Raw genomic sequence first — 9,647 nt, forward strand, 5'->3', positions numbered from 1 at the left:
GGCTTTGGCTTTGGACTACCAGGATCATACGACGATCTTTTATTCGGATCGATTTCTGTGATCTTCCTCGGATCGAAATATTCATGATCTTTCTCGGATCAAAGTGGCCATGATCTTTCTCGGATCAAATCATTCATGATCTTTCTCGGATCAGATTCTTCATGATCTTTCTCGGATTATATTCTTCCACATATAAGCCTGTGGGGGCTGTCCTAGGCATAAGCTCCTGGCAGGCTATTCCACATGACAAGACCAGTCCAAACCATATTTCTCTTTCTTTTCATTTTCATGAAATTATGATATTTAACTTCATTAATCAATTCATCTTTTGCAGTGAAATAAATATGTCATACACATAATCATGCCATCAATCACAGATACATATGTATTGATATAGCATACTCATGCTCAAAATCACATAAATAAATAACAATATCTCAGATATAACAAATTCATCGATCTCAAATCCAACGATGCAAAATCAAGGAGATAAAATCAACGGTAAAATAACATATATAATGATGATCATGTACAGAGATTCTTACCTTTATCGGTGACTGATCCAAGCACAGAAATCAATGTTCTTCTTTGATTTATAAATTTTTCTAATAAGATATTCCACTCGATATCTTATGCAGATAATCGTATCTCTTCATGATCCTGATCAAATATAAAAATCATATATAGAGAAAATTACCGATAATCGATCCTAATAACACAGATCGAGGATCTCTTTTAGGATTAATCAAAATTAAGATTTATCTAAGTATCTAGATCCTCCACTGATCCATAAGACTTCTAGAGAGAGAAAATCCATGAAGAGAGAGAAAATTTTAGAGAGAGAAAGTAGAGAGAGAAAGTGGAGAGAGAATCTTCGTATCCTTTCGATGAGGCAATCATGGTCAAGATCATCAGAGGTCCTATCAGGGTGACTCAATATGAACCAAGTGTTACAAATTTTGAATAGGATCGGACTGGGATCAGATCTACCGTATGAATTTCGGAGCAACCTCAGATCATCTTATTTTCATCTCAATTTTATCCTAGGATCCGTGATGAAATCAAAGAGAGAAAGACACTAGAGAAATAAAATTCATAAAGAGAGGGAAAAAAGTCTAGAGAGAGAATCTAGAGAGAGAAACTAGAGAGAGAAATTATAGAGAGAGAAGGTAGAGAGAGGAGAGAGGAAAGAGAGAGAAAGGAGGGAGAAAAAAATTCTCTCTCTTCTTCTTCTTCTTCTTCTTATTTTTTATTTTCTCTTTTTCCTTTTCTTTTTTCTTTTCTTTTCCTTCTTCTTCTTTTCTTTTTCTTTTTCTTTTCCTTCTTCTTCTTCCTTCTTCTTTTCTTTTCTTCCCGCAGGCTTGTTTTTGACCGTAACAGGGGATCTTTGATCCCCTCATTGGTTGGCCGGCCGGTGGCGCAGCCGGTGCGGGGATGGTCGGTGGCCAAAGGAGAGGTGATTCGGCGGCAAGAGGCCGCCAAACCGGTGGTCGGCGGTGACCACCGACGATGGAAAACGGCAAAAAGAAGGATTTCTTTCGCAACAAAATCCAGCGACTCCGGTCGCCGGCGAGCGTGCACATCGGCATGAAAAGGAAGGGGAAGGAGAGAGGAAGGGGAGGAGGCTTACCTCCATCGCCGGCGAAGCTTTTCCGGTGAGAAATTGGACGGCACAGGGACGGTCTTCCGCGGTGGATTTTCCGATGATTGCCACCGATTGAGCTTAGGATTTTCGATGGAAAGGAGAGAGGAGGGATCTCCTCCTTAAATAGAGCCGGAGGAAGTTTATCTCCGACTCCGATTGGGAGCCATTGAACGGAGGAAGAAGACTCCCTTCGGGAGTCTTCTCCCCTGCTTCTTTCCTTTTTTTTTTGGTTTGGGCTGTGGCTGATTTTGGGCCGGGGTGTTACATTCTCCTCTCCTTCAAATAATTTCATCCTCGAAATTAAGTTATATTGTTTGAGATATATTTCAAAGTATACATTCTTCATGTTATTCTCAAGCTTATAATAATATCTTATATATTATTTATTTCTCATGATCTTGTTATAACAAAATTATTTGAAATCTCAAACTCATCCCTTCTTATTGATTTCTCAACTTTTTGAAGAATTGTAATATTTTGGACTTGTATTAATATACCACCATTATTTGTCTAATACATTCCACTCAAAATTCATAATTATCTCAGACTACCCTTGATAGAAAAATAAAGAAAGGTCGAACATTAGACACTCTTCACGATTATCGATTTCTTTCTTCTCTTGACCTTCCAACAAATTTTATATGTAGACTCTCATCTTAAGAAAACCTCAATCTTCTATATCAGTCCAAGTAACAATATTAAATTTTAAAAAATATGAGATCTATGTCAGGACATTCTAAGTTTGAACTAATATCAGAACTATCAAGCTATTAATAAACTTGAGATATCTAAAATTTCTTGGCATTATCTATAATGAAACAACCTACTGACAAAAATTATCCGGCTATGATCAGATTAGATCAAAATTTATAGCATCCTTTCATTATCAATAAAATCCTTCCTTATTTGCAACTAATGTATTCCATCATAATATCTTTTGATTTTAAAAGATTAGTATTTCTAATCAATTCAGACCATCACGCTTTTGCTGCGCACTCTGATCTCAACTTACCAAATTATATAAGTCTATCAAAGATAAAATATCCTTATATGTTAGATCAATCCAGAATAGATCTAACTTTCAAATTTCATATAAGACTTAGGGCAAAATTTTAAGTTTCTTTATCTTTACTACCTTCGGGTATAGCATATTAAATCTTGATCCACTTTCTATGTTTGAAATTATTGTATAAGTTTCATCACTCTTCAAGAATCCAACATATCTAGAATTAATTGGAGTTAACCTTAGATTTACCTTATAATCATTTAGATAATTCTTAAATTAATCTTCTTTTTTTTAAAAGAATTAATTCTAACTTGACAAACTAGCAGAATTCAAGCCAACATCTTTGAGTAGGGTCAACTTGATTATTTCTTATAAAGCTCTCTTCATCACAACCCTTAATATTAATCGATAAATCCATACAAAATCTTGTCCCTTGTATAAGTCATTCAAAATTTAACACTAACAAGATATCTTAGTTTAATTTAAAAAAAAATCCAAGCTTTGACTTGAATAATTAATACACTTCACCATCATCAACAATCACAAGAAAAATTAAAAAAAATCTAATCCAAAGATAGTAATACGAATTTTTAAGGATTTCATCATAACCTGTATATCATACTCTGATAAAATAAATTTTCTTCTTTAATTTAACAACAATATCAAAATACTTTTGATCCACTTAGAAAAATAAACTATTAACTTGAAATTCAATGCAACTTGAAAGATCAAGGAATCATATTCAGAATATGATATTTTGAGTAACCAAAGATTTCACCAAGATGTGTATCTCATATTCTCATAATAAAAATTCAAGTATATTTTTCATCTAAGATTAAGTTTCATATATGATCCTCTTATAGGTTCAATGCTCAAAAATATTTCTCTCTCATATGATGAAATTTCTTCTTAGACCATACCCTAATTAATTTTTCTTTTGATAAGTCTAAAAATTTATAATGCTCAAATAATTAACATCAAAGTCAGAAAAGTTATCATGATCTTCAATCATATAAGTTTTACATTCCAAAATCCTCTAGTATACTCAACATAACTTATCAATAACTCCCACTTTATTCCAAGGTCAACTCTTTTCATACTTAGGTCAACCTTACTAATTAAAATCTAAGATATAACTCATCAATTCTATTATAGATATCATATGCCACTTATACATAAATTTCATCTTAATATCTATTGATTCGAAATCTAAATATTGAATCTTCTCTTATATATCTATCATGTTCCTCATGATCATAACCTAAGTTTAAATATCACTAAAGTCATAATTTCAAATAATTATAATCTTAAGCTTAAATACCACTTAAATCATATTTTCTAGTGATCATAACCTAAACTCTAATATCATTCTATCATACCTTTAATGATCATAATCTTAAACTCGGATATTATCAATCATACTCTATTGATTATAATCTCAAAGTTTTGATATCACTTATATGACAATCCCTAGTGACTTAAACTTAAGCTCTAATATCATTTTATCAAATCCTAATCACTTATATCATAATCTCCAATGATCATAACCTAAGCTCTGATACCATTCTGTCACGCCCCGAACCCAATATCCGGATCGAATACGTGATGGCCGCACACTCCTTAGAGCAAGCCCTAAAGAATATGCAAGGCCAAATTAAATCATTACAACCTTGTCAACCATAATAATTTATTTCAATAATAATTCATAAAATCTTGCATAATTATAATTTAAATTTCTTCAATTCTCTGATCAGATACTATGATACTTTTATCTATCCTTCTGCTCACCCATAAATCCAGGCCATAGCCAACCATAAGCATCCTGTAACTTTGAGAAGAAAAGAAAGATGAAGGGGTGTGAGCTTTACAGCCCAGTAAGAATTCCCATATCACACCAATATAATAATATAATCTGAAAATAAAGATAAGCAATAACACATAAAAGTCGATGTTCACTGTCCTGAATACTGCAAATATTTATAGATTATCTGTTTTATCAAAAGAGAATGTATTATCATATGTTAATAAGTGAAACAATTTTATTCAACGATTGTTTCATATCTTATCTTTTTATTTTCTTCTATTATCACATCATCTTTAATCCTTTTCTTTTTGGCTTTAGCTTTAGCTTTGGCTTTAGCTTTGGCTTTGGACTACCAGGATCATGCGACGATCTTTTATTCGGATCGATTTCTGTGATCTTCCTCGGATCGAAATATTCATGATCTTTCTCGGATCAAAGTGGCCATGATCTTTTCCGGATCAAATCATTCATGATCTTTCTCTGATCAGATTCTTCATGATCTTTCTCGGATCATATTCTTCCACATATAAGCCTGTGGGGGCTGTCCAGACATAAGCTCCTGACAGGCTATTCCACATGACAAGGTCAGTCCAAACCATATTTCTCTTTCTTTTTTTTTTCATGAAATTATGATATTTAACTTCATTAATCAATTCATCTTTTGCAGTAAAATAAATATGTCATACACATAATCATGCCATCAATCGCAGATACATATGTATTGATATAGCATACTCATGCTCAAAATCACATAAATAAATAACAATGTCTCAGATATAACAAATTCATCGATCTCAAATCCAACGATGCAAAATCAAGAAGATAAAATCAACGGTAAAATAACATATATAATGATGATCATATACAGAGATTCTTACCTTTACCGATAACTGATCCAAGCACAGAAATCAATGTTCTTCTTTGATTTATAAATTTTTCTAATAAGATATTCCACTCGATATCTTATGCAGACAATCGTATCTCTTCATGACCCTGATCAAATATAAAAATCATATATAGAAAAAATTACCGATAATCGATCCTAATAACACAGATCGAGGATCTCTCTTAGGATTAATCAAAATTAGGATTTATCTAAGTATCTAGATCCTCCACTGATCCATAAGACTTCTAGAGAGAGAAAATCCATGAAGAGAGAGAAAATTCTAGAGAGAGAAAGTAGAGAGAGAAAGTGGAGAGAGAATCTTCGTATCCTTTCGATGAGGCAATCATGGTCAAGATCATCAGAGGTCCTATCAGGGTGACTCAATATGAACCAAGTGTTACAAATTTCGAATAGAATTGGACTGGGATCAGATCTACCGCACGAATTTCGGAGCAACCTTAGATCATCTTATTTTCATCTCAATTTTATCTTAAGATCCGTGATGAAATCAAAGAGAGAAAGACACTAGAGAAATAAAATTCATAAAGAGAGAGAAAAAAGTCTAGAGAGAGAATCTAGAGAGAGAAACTAGAGAGAGAAATTATAGAGAGAGAAGGTAGAGAGAGGAGAGTAGAAAGAGAGAGAAAGGAGGGAGAGAAAAATTCTCTCTCTTCTTCTTCTTCTTCTTCTTTTTATTTTTTATTTTCTCTTTTTCCTTTTCTTTTTTCTTTTCTTTTCCTTCTTCTTTTCTTTTTCTTTTTCTTTTCCTTCTTCTTCTTCTTCCTTCTTCTTTTCTTTTCTTCCTGCAGGCTTGTTTTTGACTGTAACAGGGGATCTTTGATCCTCTCATTGGTTGGCCGGCCGGCGGCGCAGCCGATGCGGGGATGGTCGGCGGCCAAAGGAGAGGTGATTCGGCGGCAAGAGGCGGCCAAACCGGTGGTCGGCGGTGACCACCGGCGATGGAAAACGGCAAAAAGAAGGATTTCTTTCGCAACAAAATCCGGCGACTCCGGTCGCCGGCGAGCGTGCACATCGGCACGGGAAGGAAGGGGAAGGAGAGAGGAAGGGGAGGAGGCTTACCTCCATCGCCGGCGAAGCTTTTCCGGCGAGAAATTGGACGGCACAGGGACAGTCTTCCGCGGTGGATTTTCCGGCGATTGCCGCCGATTGAGCTTAGAATTTTCGATGGAAAGGAGAGAGGAGGGATCTCCTCCTTAAATAGAGCCGGAGGGAGCTTGTCTCCGACTCCGATTGGGAGCCATTGAACGGAGGAAGAAGACTCCCAAAGGGAGTCTTCTCCCCTGCTTCTTTCCTTTTTTTTTTTTTTTTTTTTGTTTTTGGTTTGGGCTGTGGCTGATTTTGGGCCGGGGTGTTACACCTAGATACTCCCCAATGGTGAAAGGTGACATTTCCAAAGATACCAAGTCTTCAAGCGACCCAAGTCATCAGCAGCATCCAGTACTGTCGGTGACGGGCTCTCCCGGGTGCAGACTAGCTAGACCTAAATCTAGCAACTCCAATTGCCACCTCCCTCATTCTATTCACTTCGTAAATGATTGTTTACAGCAGTCACCAAGGAGGCATGGATGGCCATCTCCACCCCCCCCCATTGTAAGGTCTCTTCATGCAGTCGTGCAAGCTTAAACCACCTTCGAACATTTTGTCTGTGGGTCTCTTCCTGTAAACATTTCCTTTGGTTGATGCCTTCGAGCCAAATCCATTCCCTGAAAAAAATTCACATAGATTTGTTAGTGGAAGCATCGATCCATTGATATTTTTCTATTCATCCTCTGTATATGTGTCAGTAGTTTCTGTAAGGCTCAAAATTTATATATTTTAAGTGGTCATACTATGGCACCGCTATTCTCAACTAGAATAAATTACTCATGATCCAGCTGGCCAATTGCCTTGCAAGATATATTAAAGAACTTCATTTGGTTCACTCCAAACTGTAATAACCCAGATTTAAAAAAAAAAAAAAATAGGAGAGGCAGCGAAGAAGAGTCCCGCTGGGAGTCTTCTTCTGCTCAAATACATCGGAAGAGAAGCTGAATCCGAGCGGGATTCGACCTCCCCTCCACCCTATAAAAACCCCCTCTCCTTTCCTCTAAGGTTGGCCACGATGAGCACCGGATTTCTCCTTTTATTTTTTTTGAAATATTTCGTTGAAGCCGCGGATGTCATCATCGTGTTCATCTCAAATACTCGCCGGAGACCTCACCGGAGTTGGAGGTAAGTCCTTCTCCTCTTTCCTCTCTCCTTCCCCTTCCTTCCCGTGCCGATGTGCACGCTCGCCGACGACCGGAGTCGCCAGATTTTGTTGCGAAAGAATTTTCTTTTTTTGCCGCTTTTCCGTCGCCGGTGGTCACCGCCGACCACCGGTTTCGCCGCCTCTTGCCGCCGGACCACCTCTCCTTCGACCGCCGACCATCCCCGTGCCGGCTGCGCCGCCGGCCGGCCAACCAACGAGGGGACCTCACGGTCCCTGTTTCGGCCCAAATAAACCCACGGGAAAAGAAAAGAAGAAGAAAGAAGAAGAAGAAGAAAAGAAAAGAAAAGAAAAAGGAAAAAGAAAAAGAAAAGAAAAAGAAAAGAAAAAAAAGGAAAAAGAGAAAGAGAAAAATAAAAATAAAAATAAAAATAAAATAAAATAAAATAAAAAGAAGAAGAAGAGAGAAAAATTTTCTCTCTCCTCTCTCTACTTTCTCTCTCCAATTTCTCTCTCTAGATTCTCTCCCTATTTTCTCTCTCTAGACTTTTTCTCTTTTTATGGATTTTATCTCTCTAGAGTCTTCCTCTCTCTCTGATTTCATCACGAACCTTAGGATAAAATTGAGATGAAAATAAGATGATCTGAGGTTGCTCCAAAATTCGTGCGGTAGATCTGATCCCAGTTTGATCCTATTCGAAATTTATAACACTTGATTCATATTGAGTCACCCTAATAGGACCTCTGATGATCTCGATCATGAGTGCCTCATCGGAAGGATACGAAGGTTTCTCTCTCCACTTTCTCTCTCTATTTTCTCTCTCTAAAATTTTCTCTCTTCATGAATTTTCTCTCTTTAGAAGTCTTATGGATCAGTGGAGGATCCAGATACATAGACAAGTCATAATTTTGGTTAATCCTAAGAGAGGTCCTCGATCTGTGTTATTAGGATCGATTATCGATAATTTTCTTCATATATGATCTTTATATTTGATCAGGGTTATGAAGAGATGATTGTCTGCAAATGATATCGAGTGGAATATTTTGTTAAAAAAATTCATAAATCAAAGAAGAACATTGATTTCTGTGCTTGGATCAGTCATCGATAAAGGTAAGAATCCCTGTACATGATCACTATTGTATATATATATGCTATTTTACTGTTGGTCTTGCATCATTGGTTTTGCATTGTCGGATTTGAGATCGATGAATTTATTATACCTGAGATACTGTTATTTGATTTTGAACATGAGTATGTTATGTCAATATATATGTATCAGAGATTGATGGCATGATTATATGGATATGACATATCTGAATTGATCATAATGCAAGTCGGAATTGATTTGATGAAATCAACACATAATGATTAAATGAAAAGAAAGAGATATATGGTATGGACTAAGTCTTGTCATGTGGAACAGCCCGCCAGGAGCTTATGCCTGGGATAGCCCCCACTGGCTTACAGGTGGATCAGCCGGTCAGGAGCTTATGCCTGGGATAGCTCGCCAGGAGCTTATGCCTGGGACAGCCCGTCAGGAGCTTATGCCTGGGACAGCCTCTCACAGGCTTTGGTACGTGGGACAGCCGGCCAGGAGCTCATCCTGGGACAGTCTTGAAAGGCTTTTAAGTGGATTCGATCCGGATGATGACTGAGGTATAGAATTGGATAGTCCAGAACCAGAAAGAAAAGGTTAAAAATCATGTGATTATGAAAGGAAAAATGAAAGATAAGACATGAAATAATTGTTGAACAAAAGTGTTTTACCTGTTAACATATGATGATGCATCTATTTTAACAAGACAGAAAATTTATGGATGTTTGCATTATTCTGGACATTGAACATGAGATTTTATATTTTATTGCTTATTCTTATTTTCTGATTATATTATTATATTGATGTGATATGGGAATTCTTACTGGGCTATAAAGCTCACACTCCTTCATCTTTCTTTTCTTCTCAGAGATACAGGACGTTCATGATTGGCTATGACTTAGATTTATGGGTGAGCAGATGGATAGATAGAGTGTCATAGTACCTGATCAGAGGATTGAAGAAATTTAATTTATAATTATGCATGATTTTACAAATTATT

Source organism: Elaeis guineensis, chromosome 1 (assembly GCF_000442705.2).
Source record: "Elaeis guineensis isolate ETL-2024a chromosome 1, EG11, whole genome shotgun sequence".
NCBI classification, from domain to species: Eukaryota; Viridiplantae; Streptophyta; class Magnoliopsida; order Arecales; family Arecaceae; genus Elaeis; species Elaeis guineensis.